Source organism: Hermetia illucens, chromosome 2 (assembly GCF_905115235.1).
Source record: "Hermetia illucens chromosome 2, iHerIll2.2.curated.20191125, whole genome shotgun sequence".
Taxonomy (NCBI): Eukaryota; Metazoa; Arthropoda; class Insecta; order Diptera; family Stratiomyidae; genus Hermetia; species Hermetia illucens.
Genome location: NC_051850.1, coordinates 51,172,906 through 51,197,186, shown reverse-complemented (window position 1 = coordinate 51,197,186; position 24,281 = coordinate 51,172,906). Strand labels below are relative to the sequence as shown.

Genomic DNA, 24,281 nt, shown 5'->3' with positions numbered 1-24,281 from the left:
CGTAGATATACCAAATTTATTTCTCACCTTTAATCGACATGCTTATTTTATCCTACTCAGTAAATTTACTAGGGTCAAGCCTTTCATTCACAACCATGAAATCTGAACTTATCAAATATACAATTACTCATTAAACTATAGTTCATGATGGCATTATCGTAAATATCTATTTGCACCGTAAATTCCATTAACAAATCCAATTTGCACCTTGATACCATGGCGTCAGCGTCATCGCCACCTCAATTCCATCTGCTGTGGTCAACAGTGCATAATTTTCTGCAAAGGAGGCTATAATAAAATGTCGATGGCCCATCACATCAAAAGAAACAGCTGCTCTTAATACTTTAATCGTGACCTAATCATATTATTTCTATTTGATCAGCATGTTTCCCATATATTGTTATTTGGCAATCCATAGAACACCATTAGGCCGGGGGAGAACGGTGCTGGCACTTTGTGGGACGTCTAGTGTTCAAGTTAATAGAATATTCGTCTACAGAGGTCGGCCAATGTCTAAGGTCCCCCTTTCTCCGAGTAAAAGCCTATAAGCATCGTTTAGCCCGAGTAAACACCAAAGAGAATTACTTGCCAGCCGAACTGGAAACTTTGCCACCCGCTCTTAGCTTAGATACTTTAAGCTAAAGAATTACAAAGTCTTTTCTAAATGTTCTAAGCATTAGCCGCCATGAACACAATTTCCGTAAAGCAACTTCGAAAAGCTCTTTTCCGTCTAGATACAGTCTACGCCTGTTTTAGTGATTCTGTCTGGCTGGTTTGTAGGTACACGAATAGATTGTATCTTTCGAGGAAGTCACAGTGAATGCGTCCACACTGCGTCTGCGTTCGAAGAGGTTGGAGATACGGTTGTCAGAAAAGAAGCAAGAATACATTCTCTCCTGCTTTAGATACACAAAACGTACCGGTTTGTTGTTGTATACAGTCCGGTGGATATCACAAAGCCTGTCGATGACGAAGCCAGGTAATTTCTCAGACGTAAATTCAACAATATCTCAGTTGACTGCCGGCAGTCTTGAAGATAGATTTCACGAGTGTTCTGACGCTGTCGAGGGTCCCACTAGTATCCGTCGTGTATTGGAAGGCTTTGGTGATAGAGTGATTCCGTGATAATAGTGCGTTACGAGTAGCGATATATCCCTCATGTTCATATCCTTACGACCGACCGTGAAGTAATATAATTACCCCGCCTGCATTAGAGCCTGTCCGCCGGGGATCTCCTGAGATGTATGAATAATTTTGTGTATTACGTCTGTGATTTTATTGATTTTCCTTGGTAACTTTCCAGCAGAGGAAAGACTGAAGAAAAGAACTTTTTTCTATTGGAGAGAAAACAAAAAGGACGTTAAGTGCTTCTCGCAAAAAAAGATATTTATGGTGACTTGGTGTGAAATATTAAATGCGTTCTGAGTTGGTGATGCTTAGTAACACTGCTGAGGAATTCCCGCCACAATACATGTTCATATAATATTATCGTGTGTTGAAAAATACTAAACAAGTACCAACATAAGTGCCCGCCTTATTGTTTCTAATCTACAAGTAGCTTCTAATCGAGTTTTGATTGTTGATTTAATCGAGACGCCATCGAAATATACTCGGCAATAAATTAACGTAGATAGTGAGTACTTGAATCTTCAGACGAGGCTATGTATAAGATTTTTCCGGAACATTGCTAAATTTCCGTATATTCCCACAGTTAAAACATTTTGGTTGATATCACTTGAAAATTCTTGACAAAAAAAATATTTTTTTCTGACTCATAGCTCTGATAACGATGCGTTATTTGCTTACAATAATCGTTAAATACAGTCAGAATAATAAATGAGGCAACTTGGCGCACAAGGGTCAGATAATTTATGATGAATTTGTTTAATTTAATCCACTTGGGTCGTTGTGATAGTGCCATATTCTGCTGATTGGCTAAATTAAAGTGCAGCTCACCTATCCCATTTATCCGATTGTTGATTGCCTTTAATTAGCGGATATTTGTTATTCAACTGAAATCAAATGCTGGTCAAGGCTGTAGAAACGTAGTTAGGTTGCGTCGTGTTGAACGTAGATCATTCTCATGACGTGGTCCACTATTGTTAGAACATAAAAAGTAATCACTTAGGCAGCCTCACGCTTGGAGAAAAAAGCGATAATTGAGATTCTTTTGAATTTCATTAAGCCTTCTACAGCGCGATTCTAATCAATCGGCTCAGCAATATTCTAATCAATGCTAATGTGGAAATGAGGCTTTCTAGATATTCACATAGGATCTATACTTTGCACAGCTTGTTAGAATGATAAGGTCGTGAGTCTGATCTAATGGATATACGAACACTCCCAAGTGAAATACATTCATACATCACTGTTTTAAAATTTCGGATCCTCAATCACATTTGAAACATGTATTTGTTGTCGGATCTTCTCAAGAAAGTTGACCAGCTTTTCTTAAAAAGTAGAACGACAAAACGAGGGTTCATAATAGAGTTTTTGGACCACGAGGAATTTCAAATTTCTGTTTTATTATGATATATTATACATATATTAATGGTTATACAGCTGTAAAAAATATTCAATTTAAAATAATATATTCATTACAAATGGCCGAAATGCTTAAAAGAGGGGTTAAAGTACCAAGAACGTTCTATCTTGCCGAACTGTCGACACGTGCTGTGATTTATATATACGTGTGTGCAGACTTCAACGTTTCAAGTTTTTCAGGTGGTGCCAAATCCTTATCCTCAATTCAGATTATATATGACGAACGTATGCGGCCTCAATTTCCGTAACCCCATCTTCCTCCCAAATGACAATGATCAACTAGGATAAAACCTCTTCTCTTGTCCGATTGCCTTTAGCATATTCCCAGGTGTTGTAGACCAAATGACTATTCAATAGTATCAAATTCGTTCTAATCCATTAACTAAGCCCTCGAATTACGCTAGCGATCCAGCAACTAGCGCATCCAGGACGTAGTCTATCCAGCACAGTACAGACGAAAGTATTCACACGATCCAGCAGCTAGCGTGTCCAGCACATAACATGCCAGACACAAAAGAATTATTCTACACATTCATTATAAGAGTATTGATACGATCCAGTAGCAGGTGTTCCGTGTCCAGCTGGAGTATGTCAGGCAAGAACATTCGTTCCCCGGTTTGAATTTTATGGAAGAAAACTATTGCGCATGTACGCCATTCGGTGCATCCCAGTGGCATTTTCTACAAGTATTTCGTTCTTACATTAACGATTTCTTCTTCTTTTTCTTCAGCCTTTGTCCCGTTCACAAGCGGGGTCGGCTCATCGTGATCGGTTTCGCCATTTGGCTCTATCGAATGCCTGATCTGGGTGCAATCTCGAGGCTTTTAAATCCCCATCCAGCGTATCAAGCCACGGTCGGTCTGCCTTTTGGTCGTTTCCCATCGACTTCGATGTTCAGACCAATCTTGGCAAATGAATTCTCGTTAGCACGAATTGCATGACCATACCATCGAAGACGTTTCTCTCGCAATTTTTCCACGATCGATGCAACCCCATAACGAACACGGATATCCTCATTTCGGATGTGATCAAAAGGTGTCACGCCACTAGTCCAATGCAACATCTTTGCCTCCATTACCGCAAGACGCCGTTCATTGTCTTTTATAGTCGGGCAACACTCAGAACCATAGAGAGCGACAGGACAGACGATATTGCGGTAAATTTTAGATTTGAGATGTTCGTTGATACGTCGATTACAAAGAACACCAGTTGTGGAGCGCCATTTCATCCAGGTTGCGTTAATGCGTGAAGCAATTATGAAATTGCAGTTCTTCATTGGCTGATAGCGTTGACCCGAGGTATTTAAATTGTTCAGTTCTGGGCAGATCACTGCCGCTGACAGTGATTGTGCCTATTTCATGGGGATCGGTCGTCAAAAATTCAGTTTTTTCTGGATTCAATTTGAGACCGTGTTGCATGAGGCGATCATTCCATTTTTGGACAAATTGCTCGAGATCATTTTTGCTATCAGATGCTAGGAAAAGTGTTGTCGTAAAGCATTCGAGATGAGTTCGTGTGAAACGCTTTCTCTAGATTCAGAAATGCAATGTAAAGAGGGCGATGCCTCTCACGGTGTTTCTGAATGAGTAACCGCGCAGCGTGTATTGCGTGAGTAGTTCCGAAGTTTTTTTTTTGACAAATCCGGCTTAATTCGCGGTTATTTCAACGATTTCGCGAATATGGTTGTCAAGAATGCGTTGAAAAATCTTCATGGTATGGGAAAGTAACCGGATCGGACGGTAATTTGAACATTCTGCTGGACTACCTTTCTTTTTCCATATTGAAACAGTGGTACTTTATTGCCAGTCAGATGGTGTTCTTCCTTCCCGAACAACCAGAAGCGGTCTTAATAACCAACCGCAGGAAAAGCAACACTGTGAAAGTGAAATTCTATGGATATACGGTCGTATCAAAGCCGTTTATCAAATGATGATAATTGACACCAAATTTAGCTTTAGGGAAAACCTAGAATATGCATAACAAAAGGCAGCCAGTACCACCGCGGCACTTGCAAAAATGTTGTCGAATATTGGTGGGCCGAAACACTGTCGCAAACTCTCACAGGCGGAAGCAGGTGAACTCCGTTTACCTCCGGCTGATGGCTTTGAGGATTTGCAGTGCTTTTAGAACTACTTCAGATGAGGCAGTGTTGGTGGTAGCAGGCATGATCCCTGTCGACATTCTGATGAAAGGAATGAGTATTCTGTACCATGCAAGACGTGTGGAGGGGTACACAGGTCATAGAAATGCGGTGGTTTTTAGGGGGTGTGAATCCCACATGCGCACGCTGTAGCTCCGGCGATTTACCTAACTAGGCCCAAGCCAATTAGTTAATTGTTGGTTATGCCTCAGCATCTTCACAGCTGTTCGGATAGCTGAGCGGTTAAAGCACAAAGCTGTCGCGGTTCAAATCTCATTGGTGGCAGTGGTATTTGTAACGTGATTTGACGTCGGATACCAGTCGACTCAGATGTGAATGAGTACCTGAGTCAAATCAGGGTAATAATCTCGGGCGAGCGCAAGGCTGAACACATTACCTCCTATAAGGTATCCTGTAGTGTGCCGTTACGGTCTTGAATGAAGTGCTCTAACACACTTCAAGGCCCTGATCTAATATGGATTGTTGCACAAACGATTATTATTATTATTATCTTCGCAGTTATACTCTCCGGGTTCACGTTCCTTCAGATTTCCTCTCCATCGTGAAACTTTGTCGGTGAAACATCACATGCTACGGATTTTCTGGTACGCCACTACATTTATGACAGTTCAGCGAATTATCTAGCACGGAGCGATGCCAATACTGCCTGAAGCAACCGTTATGTTCTGTGATGAACTGGGTAGTTGTAGATGGTCTGCCCCGGTAGTAATGCGGTTGTTGGTTTCCGCTCAAACAATCCCCTTATAGAGAATTTGTCGTTAGCTAGAGCACGCATAAGAGGGGGGGTATCCTTTAAACACTTCAGTCCCTCACGTGACATTGTGGAAAACTTCGCGGTTCCTTAACTGGTGTGTGGATCCGCACCAGAATCAGAAAATAAAAAGAAATCAAACAAAAATGTGAAACTAAAAAAATAAAGGAATGTTTTGTTACTAACGCCAAGATAATTCCTATCTAGGCGGATAGGCAATTCCTATCTAGGCGGATAGGCAATTCCTATCTAGGCGAAACACATTGTAAACCAGCATTAGGTAGGGCCAGAATTGAATAAGGGTATACTAGGGTCACGCTACTAACTAGGATTAACCACGGTTTTGCACAATTTATAATCAACGCAGATTATTTCTTTTCTCAAATAGCACTGACGCTGTGTCTGCGATTACCGCTAGAAGCTCCTTTGATATCGTACCCTCTTATCATTCATACCAGCTATTTGATATCAAGTATTCCGTTTTGATACAACAATTTCATAATACTATACTTCCTTCCTAATACCCATGATCCACTCAGCGTGCTGAGCATGCTGGGTGGGTAACCCCCAAAGTCCACCCCAATGCTCTTTCGCTTCCGTCACCGAAAACTGTACTGTCTGGACGCTTTGTTGGGATTCGTTGAGAGATCTGAAAAAGCTAGTTTTGATATCACAATTTCCTAATACTGTGACTGCTGTGGAAGGAGCAAGCAATACAGAATCTAGACGACTCAGATCTTCAGAGCCAGCCCGTAGCGTTCACGACGGATAATACAACCAGAAATCTCTTTGAGATCCCCAGGGAATCGTTTACCTAGCTTCTGCAGCTTGGCTTTGGGCAATGCCAAAGGAAGTGTCTGAAGATCTCTCCTTCTCCGCAACTTTGGAAATGAGAATGGTAGGGTATGTCGCGTCAGGCAGCATTGTCACCAATAGGCCACGGTCCCGTGCAAACCACCGTAATTCTATATAGGGATTACGCTTTGTTGTAAGGGCGTGCCAGATTCTTCTTGACTTGAGCCTTCGCCATCTCGAGTCAGCGGCTGTCACACAGAAAACCAAAAATGTATGGACCATCAAAGGTAATAATTCTCGTTCTCGGAAATTATCCAACTAAAAGCCTGAAATTGATTTGATTTACCTAAAACGAGGGATCTGTGCCCTAGAAGATAGGAGTCAGTAGCTCCTCGAAATAATTGCAGTGCGAGATCAAATAATTGGGGGACTAGGGACCAATTTAAACAAAACATTTTTGCAATAAAAAGTTAAAATGCAAGATGAGACCATGCGTTTGGACTACACAATTTTTCAGCCGGCAAAGCCTGTATTCTGAAGATTTAAAGGAGACTTCCTTGCAAGACGCCAAACACAAGACAAACGAAAATCAGTGCAAGACAATTCCCAGCGCTTGGACGCACTCTAGAGACATCTGGGAAGTTTTACTTGTGAGACCCATATTTCAACCACAAAACAATACCAAACACACCAGACTTTCATAATATGCTACTCAGAAAAGGATAGAAAACTCTACAAGGTAGGATAGAGATGGAGTTAAGGAACACTTGCTTCAGGGGAAAAAAACTGAAGAATTGCACATGGAGCCTGACCAGAAACAAAGATAGGACATCGATGTATTTATATCTGATACATCAAAAGGAATTTAGGAGCCGGAAAGGACTATCTTCCACCTGGTTAATTTTTTGGAACCTAACGAATGTTGGGTCGTGAACATACCGACCTTACGTTGGACACTATTTGTGACCACTGTTAAAGTTAGGGACAGAGCTATTCCACAAAGTGACGGACCTTCATGGTCAATTTCGACCCTTTTCTTAAGTTTTTGGAATAGTGGTGCCCTTGTGAACATGGCCAACCAGCAGTTCAGACTTTCGCCAATTCCCAATTCTAACATAACAATTCTTTAGTACGAAATAGAAGATACGGCAGAATTTTGTTTCAGGAGAGGGTTATTAAAAGTGAAATGGACGGGCAGAGGCGGGAGGTTGTCTCCTTACTTGTCATGATATAAAAAAACAATAGCAAAATATTCTGCGTCCTATTTCGAAAGTAAAAAAAAGATCAATAAAGCAGTGATTCGAAAACTGGATAACGACTTCATCGGAAACAAGCCTTGTTATACTCTCCTGTAAGTACCGGTTATAAGCAACCTGTCTATTGTAAAATAAACTGCTGCTTTTCCTTTTGAATGGAAATGATCATCAAGTCCCAATTTCTTGTTCCTCCCGCTGCTTACCCCTAAGAACTTGTCCAAAAATATCTCAGGCTACCATACTTTTGTCTGTCCTACCTTTACGTTTTCTACCTGTTTCGTTTTGCTTGAAATATCAGTTTTGAAAATCGACATTTTCATGTCTCTTGTCGGGCGGCCCTCTGAGAGCATATGCTCGAGGAGAATTCCTGGAGGATGTGTTCTTGGCCCGGTTATTTGCGTACCCTTTGTCCGTATCATAAAGTAGCTTCCGCTATCGGAAGAAATCGAACATTATATTTAGTATGTATTTTGGTGTTTGTGCCGCGATGAGCGCTTCGATGATTTGGTTCCATCTGGCAGAATTGAACGCGTTCTTGATGTCAAGAGTCACCAGTGTAGTATTTTCCTGCCTCGTAGGCTTTTCTGGCTAGTTCAGGAATCAATTTGGTAGCATCAATCGCTGACCGAGCCTTCCACTGGTATCCGACATCCAGTCACGATAACAAATCCTTCTGCCACCAGTGAGCCGTCTCCACGTACTCGAGGAAGGCGATCAGATCCGAGTCTGCAAGGGACTCATCTGAAGTGGCTCTGCCACGAAGCCTCACCGGAGGTTATCTGGTACCATGGGAACCGGGATGGCCCTCTGAGAGCATATGCTCCAGGAGAATTCCTGGACAACTCGGGCGCCGTACCCCTTAGTTGCGGCAGAGGTGTTAGATAGGCCTCGCATCCACTGGTATGAATGCTGAGCCTGCACTCAGTATAAACCAGGACCGCTGTGCTTGCATGGCGGGGCTCTGATTGTGGTCCCAAAATCAATCCGTGTCCGAAGAGGACCGTGGGATTATGCCTACACGGCAGGTACTCACGTCAAACCCCCAGGACTTTCATGTCTCTTGTCGGGAATAATATGTATGCAACCCTTGAGAATTTGAACGGTTACAACTGCAGTTGGTGTGCAATTTCATTTTTACATAAAAGTCTATATATGTATATTGCTCTAAACATCTCATTCTACGAACCTCTTTAAAGGCGTCTTACGTTTCAAAAAATCATTAAATTCAATTCATTTGCTATTCTATACATACAATGTACATACTTGACGCCAACACTAGGTGACTAATTTGCTCACGAGAAAAATAAGATACATTTATTTAGTTTTATCGTCTTAGCGACTTCTTCGTTTTTGATTACTCAGATCATTATATCTAGAAATGGGGATTATCGGCTTTACATGATTAGTTGAGAATTTCAGAGGAAAAAATGATGTTACATTGTTTAAAATGTATCAATTTTTCCACCCAAATCGCGCTGCTTTTCCAAACCGGTAGATTAAGAACAAGTCCGCAGGTGAAAAACTTGTTTCTCCAGATATTTACGTACTTGTACGTATTTTATATTCGACGTGAGTCTGGAATAAAATTGCGGAAAACCGTAATGTAGATGTTTGATTTATGAATGATTAGATTAAGATGTTCAAGAGAAATTCTCGTACACCTAATTTATTGACTTTATAGATGTTTATAAGTGGGTTAAGGTTGCCCAGAGTTGCCAATTGCTTTTAAGTAGTTCGCTCGTAATGAATCAAGGTTACCTCGTAAACGGCAGGAACTACCCCCAGGACAAAAGTTAGCATTTACCTCCGAAGGGAAAAGGGAAATTCACTCCATGGTTGCAGGTTGACATACATAGGTACATATCTGTTAACGTATTAGATAATAATATTAATTTGATTATATAGAGAGTGGGTGTTTTGGGTTATGAGCGTATGTATATAGCATCGGCCCCGTTTGGTACGTACGTTTGATACGTAATTGATGACTGAAATTGGTACAAATTAGATAATTGTGCGCCTAATATAGGTTTCAGATATTATGATAGAATATAATCGTGGTCAGAAAATTGTGGCTTACTATTGAAACTAGTTTTTATATTGCCATTATCATTATCGTTTTGCTGTAGTTGTATATGGAAGAATTCTTATGTATGTTTTCACTCTGACCTTTGGCTTGAAGCGAGTTGAGTCAGGCTAAACTGTCCCTAAAGGCCCAACAACATACATTATCTTTTAAGAGGATATCTAGAACCGAATTCCAATTACGATCCAAAAGTTCAAGAGTGATGAAATGGTGATAGTACCCCATGATGTTATCGCTCTTTGGAATATTTGAAGCTAATGATTATTTACTTTCCATAAATTTCACCGTTACATTATTCGCAATTCGTTTATGTCCCGGAAGATCGCAATGCGACTCTATTAACCCATATTGAATACTAAATTTTACTGAATTCAAAGGAAGCAGGATTATATAAATCTAAGGCCGCCGTTTTCCAAAAGAAGGGAAGGATGATAGAGGTTTGAGGTTTTAATGGGGTTTCATGTCCCCTTTTATAAAGGACAATAAGGATGTCACTCTAATAACCTAATTTTCCTTCACAAAAATCTTCATCTGCTACAGCCTTTCAAATTTCTTCATTCATTTGAATAAATTCTTCTTTTAAAAGGAGTCTTAACAGTAAAGCCGGAGACAATGGTAGGGACGCCCTGGAGCGTCAATCAGTCAGCCTCGCACCCATATTAGGAATAATTCGTTCAGTCTGCTAAGTTTGTGCATCACTTGTTTGGGCAAATTAGTATTTGATAATACTTTACTTTATTTCCGGATTTTACATAATACTAGCACTGAGTGCCAAGCGTTTAGGCTCGGACGATCCTACATACATACTTAAAAACTAAAGGGGCGTTGGTGGTAGGTCAATGGGAGAATCCGTCGAGTACTCCCCGCAACATCGAGCACGTATGTAGAATGGTGTACTTCTGCACAGACTGTGCGAAAGTCCCAGGACACCAAGGGAAGCCGTGAGGGATTTAGGTACAATACCTGTAGCTGACAATATTATAGGAACTACAACCACCCGTTCGAGACGCCAGATTTCTTTGATTTCCTGGGCCAATGGCCCATAGTTCACCTTCTTCTCCACGTATTTCCGTTCAATGTTGCTATTATGGGGGATAGCAACATAAATTATATACGCGGAGAATTATATACGAGGAGAACTAACAGTACGTCAGGCTTGTTGTGTAGAGTATGACGATCAGTCAGAACTTGCCGGTCTTAATACATGCTGTAAGCAGAACTATCAAGTACTGCTTGCGGCTCATATCGATAAACCGGACATGTTCCCGTGATCAACCCATGCTTGTATGCAAGGTTTTGAAGGATAACCTTACATAAAGCATTATGCCTGGTGATGTATTGCGCTGGTGCTATAGCAGTGCAGTCAGGTCCACTGGTCGTTCTCCACTCGTTCTTTCATGATGAGCTTCTTATAAGCTCGAGTGGCGACCACGCCGTCCTGAATGGCACACATGAACTCCTCCGTCTCAGCAAAGAGCTCCCCAGCACACAGCCATCTGTTCGACAAATGGCTGCCAAAGACAATTCACGTGTTTACCATGCATTGCCTTCGACTCCCATTCATCGATCCGCTCTTGGTCCGACTTCACCCCACTCAGAGGATTGAAAGATCGGTCCTTCAAATTAAGTAGAGTCAGTCCACAGTTTGCCTTACAGACAAACGCGTGCAAGGGATCTACCTGCTCTTTGCTGTAAAAATAAGCGCGCAGCGCCACGTCAACCACGCCCCTACCTCCGATATCACGAGGCAGGTTCATCCGCTCCACGGTAGACTTTGAGTGACGCATTCGGAATTAGGACATAGTTATCCGCCGCTGGACGTTTTCCAGATCGGTGTTCGTTCACGGCAATATTCCAAATGCATAAGCTAGTGAACGGATAGCGAATACATCCAACGCGCTTATTTTATTCTTCCCCGAGAGATGCGATTTCAGCACCAGCTTTACACGTCGCCGGAATTCGGACAGTAGAGCATCCCTCAGATCACCAACTCGAGCATGAGTTCCTTGCAGAATTCCTAGGTACTTGTAGAAGTCTTTCTCGGTCATAGTCGATGTGGAGGTCACCAATGCTATATCCGACATGTGGCTCGTGATGGCATTTGCGGATTACTTGGATTCGACACTTGTCTAATCCAAACTCCTTCCGAATATCACGGCTGAACATGTCTATTATTCGCAACAGACTTCTAAGATGGTTGTCAGTACCAGCATATAGCTTGATGTCCTCTAAGTACATCAAGTGTGTCAGTTCGCACTTAGCACGTAGACCATACTTTATTGCAAAACCATGCCTTCTAGCTTCATTCAGTAGCCATAAAAGGGGGTCAGTGCCATACAAAACCAAAGGGGACTCAACGAATCCCGCTCAAGTAGGGGCGGAGCCCGTATTCAGGCGTCAGACGTCGGGTCCCATAGCTTACATAGGGATACCAATGATAACGGACTGCGGATTATTCTGTTAGCAGTGTGGCACGAAATAGTTGTTGGAAGTACCTGGTTTGCGCGGAAAGCGGTCCACAAACATACGTGGGCCTCTCCAGGCGGGACCACTTTCAACCAAATTGACCACGTGCTGATTGAACGCCGCCACCTCTCAGCCTTGATGAATGTCAAAACATATAGGGGGCCAATATAGACTCGAACCACTATCTCGTTAGCATAGTCCTCCGAGCTCGAATTACGAAACAACCTACAATCCCCTCTGACAATCAGGTGAGAGTGAATACCGAAACGATTCACAACACAGCCCTCAGCAACACTTATAAGGGCGAAATGGATGCCGCAATAACCGCAGTCAACAGAGATTCTGGAGATGAAGCATCAACAAATGATCTTCACAATCATCTGAAGAACGTTATCATTGATTCGGCCCCAAAGATACTTGTCCGCAGTCGCAGGAAAAGTCGGAACGGCTGGTTTGACGATGAATGGAAGCTAGCAACGGAACGGAAGAATGCTGCATACTGAGTAATGTGCATTCTCAAAGAACGCGGGCACGCGCAGAAACTTACCACGAACTCGCGACTTCACAGACGGAAAATGGTAGCCTGGGAGAACCCACAGGAGAACTCGAAAAGTACAACCGCACCGGTCGCGGAAGTTTTACCAACAAGTCAGCAGGATGAAGTCACACCTTAATGCTCATCCTGCCGAGACAAAGAGGGAAATCTAATTTCCGACAGATGGGCATATTGGAGCGATTGGTTGAGTATTTTGATGAACTGCTCAACAACCAAAATATCGGCGAGTTTAGGGTCCCATCAACTGAAGACGACGGATGAATGCTGCCACCATCAAGCATGGAAGAAACAGTCCGTGCAATTCATTGGCTTAAAAACCATAAGTCGCCAGAAGCTGAATTGGCTAAATATTGAGGTGATCAAGTACACCAAGCAGTTCATCAACTGATGGTCAGTGTGTGGGACAACGAATCAATGCCGGACGACCCACAGCGAGGTATTATCTGCCCCATACATAAAAAGGATATCACGCAGTGCAGCAATTATAGAGGTATCATTGGCCCATACCAAAGAGGTAAATCAGCAATACATCAGATTTTCTCTCCGCGGCAAACGATGGAAAAACTGTTGGAATATGGCCATTGGTTGCATCATTTTTTCATCAACTTTTAAGCCCTTTATGACAGTATAGCTAGGGTAAAACTGTACACGGCCATGAGAAAATTCGGTATCCCGTTGAAATTGATAAGGCTGACTAGGCTGATCCTGATCAATGTGCGAAGCCAAATAAAAGCAGCAGGATCATTCTGGAAGCCATTCAATACCAACAACGGTCTACGACAAGGGGATGCCCTAGAATGTGTCCTCTTTAACCTGGCCCTCGAGAAAGTAATCCGTGATGCTGAGGTAAATGCAAGAGGTACGATCCTCTTTAAGACCACCCAACATCGAATCGCACTGGTCAAACGAAAGCAATGAAGATAGGAGATTACAACTTTGAGGCCGTTGATAATTTCTCCTATCTAGGGTCGAAAATCACAACCGATAACAGCTAGGATGATGAAACTGTTCCGCTCGAAACGTCTCACCATAGGTTCAAAGCTTTTACTGTACAAGACAATGATCCTGCCGTTCGTTGGAAGAATCCTGCGAAGAATTTTTGGCCCCCTATATGAGGATGGCCGATTCTGTACCCTACGTAACAACGAAAACTATGAGCGATACCATGACCGTCTGGTTCTGGATACAATCCGGCTCAACAGGTTACAGTAGACGGGTCACTTGATCCGTATGGATGTGGATGATCCAGCCCGGAAAGTTTATAAGGGCAATATCTATGATAGAAGAAGAAGACGAGGTAGACCCTGCCTGAGATGGCGTAGGTCAGGACGCCAAAGAGCTATCCCTCAAATTGAATTAGTGGATCTCGGCGCAAAACCGGGGAGTTTCTAACTAAGGCAGCCACCTTTTTGGGATAAAGATGAGCGTCACAGAAAGAGAAGTCGCCTGCTGCTGTAATTGTTTATGATGAATTTAGGTCCCCCATTATTACTGCTAATGAAACAAATGTATGTAAATCAAACAGAAAAGGTTATCTATTTGAATGTCAGCCACAAACACTAGCAGTTCATTCCTAATTGTTAGATCCTATGCAGAATGTAGAGGGGCTATTTAGAAACACATAGTATCTACTTTATTTACTATTTATGTAATGGGGTCGTGGCATTCCACTGGAGAAGAGATTACCTACATATGTACTTAAGTTCCATGGTCTTGTTGACGTGCAAGAAGTTGACCGAAGCAAGGCAAGCATTGTACCTGATATCCCTTCAACTTTTTGTTTGCTATTCCTGGTTAGCATGTATACATTGTTGGAAAGCGTTGGTCTTTAACTTAACTTTGATTCTGTCCCGAGTGCTATCGAGTAATCGTTTAACATCACTCTATTAGAATAGTAGCATTTTCGAATTCCCCTGTACATGCATCATACCTAAATTGTCATCGAGTGAGATGCGGAATTATTATCCCGGTGCGGCGACCGAGTTCATTGTGCGTTCAATTTTGCTAAGCCGAGTTCAAATCCTAGTTCGTCATGGATGTTTGTGTTCGTCTTTGTGTTGCTCAGCCGCTATAGCTTCCTGTGTACAGATGATGAGTCTCAGTGAAAATCAAGTACGCAAGAAAGGAGAATATGAAAAAGAGAATGTGCGGATGCCCCATACTCCGCAAGGAAATGTGACCACTTCAACATGACGTGGAATTACCAGAAATCAATCACAGTATTCATGATTTAGCTTATAGAAAAATTTGACGACTTTTACCCTATTGGATTTCTAAATTGGCTGGAGGATTTAAAAAGTGCTTTCCTCCACATTCCACAACTGTCGGTTCGTCCATAATGGCTACTCTATTAAACAAATGCGTACTTTTTGCTCCGTGTATATATTTCACTTCACTTTCACATTCCATTTAAAATTACTATTCGCCACTTGTCACGAAACATGTGCATTAAATGTCAGAATATATTTCCTACCTGTTAAAATGTCTCTACCTAATGCAATGTGAATGGCACGTGCTTTGTAAATATGTCAGTTGAATCTGTTTTGGCTTTTAGTATAAATTGATTTTAGAAAATCAGAAATCGGACGTAGGGGGATATTCAGTGGAAAAACTTCATAAGTTTAGTTGGCGTACGAGGGAAACGTTAATGATACAAATGCCATACGTTGTGTGCTTCAACACTCGCAAGGATTTTCTAGGAAATTTACATTTCTCGTCAATTGTTCTGTCATGCAGGTTTTAGGGAAATAATAGTAGGTTGGTTTAATTGCATAGCATGATCAGTGAAAAAGGGCGACCTGTCCTTAATGTGTGACCTCTCCATTACCACTTTCGCTACTGTTTCTACCTCTACTCTTTCTTATAGTCATTAACAGTATTGCCAACTTAAACTTTTCAGTTAAAGGCGTTGGTCTAGTACTGATTGTAATAGACACTGCTATAATATGTGTCATCCGTAAGGCTGATAATTTTTTCTTATCACCATCTGTTGTATTAAAGCTACTTTCCGGTGGAAAGCGCAATTTTTATACTAATTTGAACTGTAATTTGGAGCAGAAACCTGCAAGGAACGCTAAACAGTAAGACCCTCAACTTTTCATAGAAATTCGCTCAACTGGCAGCCAAAAACATTGGAGCCACCATATTTGCTATTCCCGCAAACATTTCGAAACTAATTTCCATATCAACGAAAAGATCAAGCCATTCAACCGGAAATATTTGTTTCGAATATCTAAACAGAAATGAAATGCTCATGATATCTGCTGTCTCGAATAATGTGGGCTCAACTAAGAATCTATTTGGGGGAGCTGGAATGCTTGAGGGATGAGTGCTTTGAATCGAAAGACTTCATGTCAAATAAATTTCGGCTCATTTGCTTGCACATACATATATATATGTGCTCGTGCGAAAATTATAAAAATATGATCTATTATTACCATACATTTCCTGATAACAAATTCGAACGTTCTCCTTTTTCTATAAGTATCAAGCGTATATCCATGTGTCGGCCTCGATTTCGACTATTCGTCTTATTAAACTTTCTTGCAGCTGCAATATAGAACTGAAGCAGTTTTTTCAAGAATAAATAAATTCATACACGAGTACATATATCAACAACTGTGATTCACCCCATTTTGTTTGAAATGTTAGCTCTCAAGCTGGAGCATGTATGCATTTCTATGAACCAATTTGTGTATCTATTTGCACAAGTTTTTGGAAAATATTTATTTAAACTACAAATGGGGATACAGTTTATAAAAGCAATGCATTTTACTATCAGCGAAACTCATTAAAAGAGGCCACAAATACAGGAAAACTAAAACAGAATAAAACCAGCAAAAAGGATGAAATTTCTCATAAAAACTGTTTACATTTGAGCATTTCCCATAAATTATCTGGAATAGCTCCTTTCAAAAATTTCTCATCACGTGGATGAAAAAATTAAGAAATTTTCGTTCTAATGGTTCTGCTTAACATACAGCTTTAATGGTCTATCGGATCGTTTGGAAAAAATTTAAAAATTTCAAGGATTTCACAATTTTAAATGAAAGTTGTAAATCAATGAAATTAATATTAACACAAAGTCGTGTCTTGAATTATCCATAGGAAAGATAAATTAACGCGTACCACAAACCTCTGTCATTTTTTTGCAGAATTTTATTATCAAATAGAAATTAATGATTGCATAAAAGTCGCATGGAAAAATACCTGCTTAACATATTTTCACGTTGTCCATTTTGATTTTGCTCTGTTTTCATTTCAATGCCACGGAGAGTTGTAGCATTTATGGATTTGCTCTATTTTGTATTAACATACTGTATATGGCTGCCAAAAATTGCTGTGCGGCGTTAGTTACACCTACACATCATCGCTGTTGGTTTCTAGTAAGGAGCTGTAACTCACCTTACGATTCTCCGAGAAGCTTGTACCCTTCCTCCACTGTTTCACGCCACGTATTTATAGGGCAACCCACTCGTCGACCATCCTAAGATAGTGGGTTCCATTACAAGGTACAGTCCGTAATGGAGTTGTCGCCTTTTCTCATATGTCCAATGCAACTTCGGCAATTTTATCATCACGTCCGCAGGTTTTAAGGGTTAATTCCTGTAACAAATTTTGAGATTTTTTTTTAATGACACAGTTAAAATGAACAAACAAGTGGTACATTAAGGTATGGCATTTGAAAAAATGCCTAACATTTTCAGAAAATATATTAAAAAATAAGGCAATAGCAGCAATTATTCCGAAATGTCCCGGAAAAAAGTAGAACTGTAGTGCCCCCGAAAACTCGATGATGGATTATCTGAAATCAAAAAATCAAAGTTTTTTCATTAGACGATCGATTTCTCCCGATTTTTACAGAAGAAAGTCGGCTTATTTATTATTGCAAAAAATTAACAAATCTGAAAAAAAATACTCCAGCGTTACCTCGCCAATCGTGTACAGAAATATTCCAAATTTGAATAGGATTGGTGCAGTAAATTTGGAGTTTTTAGGTGCACCTACTTTGACTTTGATTGTGGGAAAAACGCTTTGAAGTTTGAAACACTAAAAAATTGGAAATAAAACATTCATAAGCGAGTTTTGTCGGTTTATCTCGCACTGAATCATTGGTCCAGGTGGTTACTTCTACCTTTATATGTTCCTCAGTTTTGCTCAGATTCATCTCAAATTTCTTGACTCTCTATTCAGAAAATGTTTAAAAAAAAGTTTAAAAACGTTACCCTCCCCCCTTAAACCAGTGTGGCGGCAATATAGGTACTTGTTTCAAGGACGTCGCAATCCAGCGTGCCCACTGATTTGACATCCCGATTTTCATCTCAAGGATTCAAAAATTTGTATTGTTCTTAGATAAATCTATAGAATGTTAAAAAATGTCAAAACTATCTTTGAAACTACAAATTTTTAGCAAAAATGAGAATTTAATGCTTTTAAAAATTCTCTCACTCAACTAGAAGATTCTAGTCCACCAAGGTGGAATGTTCCAAGATCAAAAAAGTATTTTTGGAGCTATCTTGCGCACCGGAATGAAAAATATTGTTTGGAGAAAAACGCGTTTCAGTAACGAAATATTGATAATTGTACGAACTCATAGCTATTCGTCGATTCCAGCCACATACTGTAAACTCTTCGTTTCCTCATAAAGGTTGCTATAGAGGTGTACACTAATTGTATATGTAACAATTAATCATTCAAAATGAATCAATCATGTGAGAAGATCGGCGCTCTCCCACCGGGAGGCTATAACTTCCAAATTATTTTGAATGCTATTTGTCAGGGTTTATTCCACCGTAGATTACCACCAGTCAGGTGATCCTGCCTTACCGATCTTGAGCAAGTTGGAATAAAAATTTCCATGTCTGACCTTCCCGAGCAACTATCAATTTGTGTCTTCTCTCTTGCGCTTATAGATGGTAGTGGAGGGCGATGGTGGTCACTCCCATCATCTCTATCACTACTGACTCTAAGGTACTATGGTGAGCAGACTTCACCCGCACTTGAACAAAAGTTTTAACGATAGGCTGTTGAGCATAACGGATTGCAGGCATTTCCTACTGTGGTAGGATCCTCAGCATTTGGCATTAGGCGATTTAAAGTCGAAAAAACTGCTGCAACCTTGTTTGATTTATTGGGAAAAGCTCATCTCCGAATCAAACATCAATATGCTTAAACGTTGGATTTGACTCTATAGACTTCAAGCCTATCACCACAGGACGCAGGGTTAGGATCTCTTTTCATTCAAGATTTTGGCGTCTTCCAGCGCAATGCGGAAATGCTTACCAGTCGCATCAATATGTCCGCTTTTTGCCTTTGCAGCCATGCGTTCAGGAACAAATGCCGCAATATCATCTATATAACGAACCAGGCGCGACCCTTCTATAATGTCGAGTTCTAGCAAATTATTGTGCGAAGGGTTCCAGAAATCCTATATTGTGGTAGTATCTATTGCTCTCAATCTGAACTGCCTTGAGAATAAGTTCTCGATAGCACAAATTGCTTCGGTTCCGTTCTTGATGTTTAGCACCCTCCGACTGTGTCAATCGTTCAGTGGTTGGTATGTAGAGGCCAACTTAGGATCTCCTTTGTCTTTACTAATCACCTTGCAGCGACGGCCGATTATGAAAAACAAATTTGAGTTCCGTCAGGTCTTAGCGCTTTCTTATTTTTCGTAGAGAGGTTTACGTTTTCCAACTCTTTCATTGTGAAAAATGTGCAATGTTTCATGCTATTGATATCAATCCGCAAGTGATGCATAGAGAACAATGCCCCAAGAATGCGGTTCATCTATTCGACATTAAATGGATAAGGTTTTCGGCCCTATTTTTCGATCGATCAATTCCCATCTCCACGTGTTCTCATCTTGTTCACTATTCCTACCAACGGCATACTTTGCTTTTATTTGTTGCGTTGCTGATTCTCCTTTTAGCTAATTTATACTATATATTTCTGGTAAATTTCTGCATGGTGCGCCAAATGGAGGAGCTTATAATACTCTTTCTGCAGAATTTCCACCGTCCACAAATACATAGAAGGGTTATCATCGCTGGGTGTCCTCTGAGTTATAAAAGATCCGCAGGCTATCGTTATCTCGTTCACAATTGAATTGGCAATAGTGTCTACTGCAGGCCTTGATCCTGCTAAAGTAGAGTTTTGACGAACTTTTGCAGATTCACGACGTTCCACGTAATGGGGAGCACCGTGCCGATGTATGCTGAGAGATAACGTTTACCATTTGGATCGTGATGTATTAATGGTCGCTTGCCGAGAAGACTTTCAGAACTCGTCACTTGTCCACCGACGACACGATTGATTACGATGTGAAGGTTACGTTGGAAATGCTTCTTCCGTAGCCTGCGACTGAGCATCGCTTGCGACTCCAGGATTCATTTCCATGTAGAATTTGGATGGCCTATGCCCCATTCAACTGGCCTGACATTAAAGTCACCTCCAACCAGGATCCGCCACCCCGTGCGGAGGATAGCGTCCTTCAGAGCATCAAATTTGGTATCAAAAAAATGGCAGCGTTTCATTTGGTGCTAAATAGACAAATGTAAATCCAGACAAAGCCATCTCTCCGGCTTTGGGATCGAAGAGGAGGTTTGATGCTGTCCTGAATCTAGATGGTATGGGCACCTGATGAGTCGAGATGCCATAAAACTGGATTCCTGTTTCAGTACTGTTTGCTAATTTGCAGTTCAGGTTAGCTTTTACTTCGGCAACAAAATGCGCTAGCTAGCCATGAGTGGCCACACTCTGGCGCATGTTGATTTATGAATGCTGATATCATTGGCTGCGCCCTAGTAGTTTCCAGTTCCACCCTAAAAACCGACGCCACGATCCTTACATTAGTAGCAAATTTTCGATTTTTAACTCACCTCCTCCCATCACATATCAACAAGTTGCAGATCTATAGTCCAAACACCTATAATATTTTACGGAAAATTCCATTGTTCGTATCCTCCGCAATCAATTTTCTCGCCGTTAAGCAGTTTAGACGAAAATTTTGCGCCGGATCAATGGCATAACTCACCCTCATTATATCCGATATCGTGGGATAATGGCGAAAGAGGTGCCTTTGATTGTATGGCTATGCAATCAGCACTGATGGTGACTCGTTGGCTAAGGTTAGTCTTAACATCCGATAGGAGAGATCCCAAAGTGCGCGGAAACAGAGATTTCCGATCCAACCCTCTAAACTTTGTAACTATTGTGTTGTATTCCTTAACAAGAAGAACTTCAACATAACCAATGTAAGAATATTAAAACTAAAATGTTGGATAATGAAACTCCACGACCATAGCAGTAATTTGAATTTGCCGACTTTGGGAGAATCGATCGAACGATCCACGTTGGAGTTAACAATTCGTTGTACTGGCAAACGAAGGATTTCCATGCAATACGACATCTGCGTTTCTTATAGCTTTCGAGTATTTGTTATTCTTATTTGAATGGAGGTGCTGCCAATGTGGCTTAATAGTAGTGCAGGGGAAGTTGCACCGCATCCTTAAAGAATTGTGCTCCTCTAATGGTTATAGTGTACTTATTCACTATACTATGTCGGTCAAGTCTGTAACCCTACTAGGTGTTCGGGCCTGGCATTTGGTATTAAGCATTCACGCAAGTGCCTTTACCTGCTGTGCACAAATGCTGGACATTGTCCTAGAATATGAACGGGGGTTTCAACGGTCTTCTCACACAATCTGCGGACAGTATCCGCAGATATCTCTAGCTTCCCCAAGTGGTAATTTAACCTGCTAACGATCAGTTAGTATGATCTTAAGGCTATTCTTGATCAGATTTGAGCAACTCTACTAGCACCTCTCATAAGCACGCTGGACTGTTTCTTTCGTGGTGAGATGACCCAGTGTAGCTCCCCCAACGGTTCCTCTTCATTCCTAAAACGTCATAGCAGTGAACCTTATTCTGATTCCCCAAAAGGATTTTGGTGCATATAGCAGCGCTCCTGCTCCTTTCCTGGCCAACTCATCCGCTGCCTCATTGCCTTCTAACCCAATATGGCCAGGGGCCTATGTAGAGTATTCAAGCGCATTGAATTTATTAAGGCATTGTCTCGAAAATTCAGAGTTGGACCTTAGTGTCTCAATAGCCGCCTGGCTGTTGTTAGAATCGCAGTGTCCTACCCCCTACAGTTTCTTTGGAGGCTGAAGGGGGCGCGCTGGATGTCTACTCAAGTGTATGTATCCAAATGTCTAAATAACACCACAATCGTTTCTGACAGCGAAATCTCCGTGAAGTATGTGTGTGGAAGAGTCACGGTAGGCTCAACGACAGCCCCTCTACGACATGGCGTTTGAAGTACGACATAGACATATGGTCACTATTTATCAGCTCCTCTATGGTCTATTCGCCGCCATAATCATTAGTCACTAAAAATGATCAGTGCGCCTTTATGGCATAGACTGTTTAAACGTATTGTATACGATTTTTAAGATAATTGTCTATTATTCATTTCATTGTGACATTTTTCCGATTCTAATCACGTGTAGAATTGCTCATAGTCCGCGGATCACGACATCAATTCAATTACTTGGTTAATGGTTGCTTGTTATTTAAGCTTTTTTTCAATTTATTTTCTTGGTGGCCATAGAAATTCGAAATGACGCTGGTTCGTTATTTCGACCCAATGCAGAGAATGCATTACGCATGCATTTCTCTCATTGTTGTGAGGATAGTTAAGAAGCCACTTAAATACTTTCGATAGTACTTGCCGCCAACGATACATTGCAGGATTGTCTAGCTCTTTCATACCATAAATTGCTTGGCAGACGGGAGTAACGTCTTGGATTTTCTTAATGTGGAGAAACAGACAAGGCGGTTACCCGGCACCAAGAAAATGAGTCGTATTTGCCATTGACCTTGATAATGATGCTTAATTTCTTAATTGGATTTTCTTAACTCAATCAGTTTATAAATATTCTGCTGGAAACTATGTTAAGATGGATGATGCTTGGGAGGGGCTCTCTCAGTTCCTTTGCAGACTTCAAGTACTTCCAGATGAAATTGAGCTTGTCCAATTAAAAAGGCTTTCAAAGGCTGTTAAGATCGGAAAATTCGCGAAGATAATTTCTCCATTGAAGGATAAATGACGGAGAGTAAATTACTTTGAAAACTTAATGTTTCGGTCGTGATTCGGGAACCAGTAATCTGACCAGTGGTTGAGTAAGTTTACAGCACGAACCTGCAACATTGTCTCCTGACGAAGACATAACGCAAACAATGAACGTTTTATGCTCCAAGAACATCGAAGTTACCGTTCTTTACTGAGTTTAATGACCAAATATAATACATAGTGTTACATGCAACCTTGTTGAAAATGATAAACTTTGTTACATAGTCATATCACGCAACCATACAATGCTCCTTCGAGAGAATCCATTGACAATCGACTGGAGATGATGGATATTTTCCTGGAAATTTATCGATTGACCTCTTATATGAACTGACGGTTACGTATCGCAGCAGGATGGGAATAAGTCCTTGACGAACGTAGGATGGAAGTTGTCTGCCGAATATGATTTAATAAAGGTTATTAGGTTATAGCCTGTAAAGGAATTAATACGATATTTGCTTCGTTCGCTAGGACTTCCCACGTGTATGCGAGTGTGTACAGGAGGGTAGGCAAAATATGTTGTTTCACGGTTGCTATGGTTTATCATGTATGCGTCCTGAGTACGTATAATTTTACCTATCTACATTAATCGTAATCATTGAAAGCCTTCATTACTACTTACGCATTATAGTACTATAAATTGGTGCCATTTGTGCTAATCCTGTTATTCTCATAAAGTGAAACGAATATTTGTTACGTATTCTCGTAGGATAGAATTTTCGTACCTCAGGCTCAAGGATAATTTGCGTTTGATCGATCTGTTTGTCCTTGAACTGATATAGGTTGAGCTTTACATTCGTAGCAAACAAGTGAATTATTGGGTGTCATATCGTGTAATAACATGGTTGTAGACGCAATAAAACCTCACTGAATTCATATATTACACGAAAATTATATTGGAATTTTGTAGGTAGGGAATCAGCTTTTCGTTGCGCGTGAACGAACATTTCCCGATTTGAATCCTAGGACATGGGGTCCAGGGGTGATTTACTTGTTTTCCAGTTACGCCTACTGCTGGCTTACAATTGCTTCATCGTTTTTGGAAAAGATAATAATGCGGAAACATAGCCACATTCATAATAATAAGCGAAAAGGGATTTTATTTATGTCTGCCTTTCAAACCTAGGATTGGATAGGGATAACAGTCAGTTGGGTAACCTAACGTAATTTATAATGGACACGTGCTTCGAAAAGGACATTCCCATGATAAACATTACCGTCTAAAAATGATTCCATTGAAAAACGATGACGAATGAAATCTTACGACCAATATTGGAAAAAGGTCTCACTCTTCACAGCTATTGGGCAAAGTTAATAGAAATAACAATCAATAAATTGGTTCAAAGAACATTGACATGACTGACTGTTTCCAGTACTAAGAAGTGCAGGAAATGTCCAATTTGTCCAATTAAGATTTCCGAGTAACGGCGAGGAAATCCTTAATAACGAGTTTCCATTGAAAATAAGATGATTTTAATGAGAAATAGGAAAAAGCATTATTTACGATTGGCATTAATCCTGTATACCCTCATTCTTC

General features: G+C 40.9%; 1 protein-coding gene across 8 annotated transcripts in view; it reads left to right on the top strand.

The window, feature by feature from the left end:
- Nucleotides 1-24,281, top strand: part of LOC119648144 (ral guanine nucleotide dissociation stimulator-like 1) — a 132,256-nt gene that overhangs the window by 38,237 nt on the left and 69,738 nt on the right. For 2 of the 8 annotated variants that reach the window (XM_038049699.1, XM_038049693.1), the window contains exon 1: nucleotides 1,016-1,633. The exons of 2 other annotated variants lie outside the window; for them this stretch is intronic. The gene's annotated coding sequence lies outside the window, so the exon portion shown is untranslated. Of the gene's footprint in view, nucleotides 1-823; nucleotides 980-1,015; nucleotides 1,698-24,281 lie in introns of those variants that run through there. 4 more of the 8 variants (XM_038049695.1, XM_038049698.1, XM_038049696.1 and 1 more) reach the window with 4 other exon arrangements.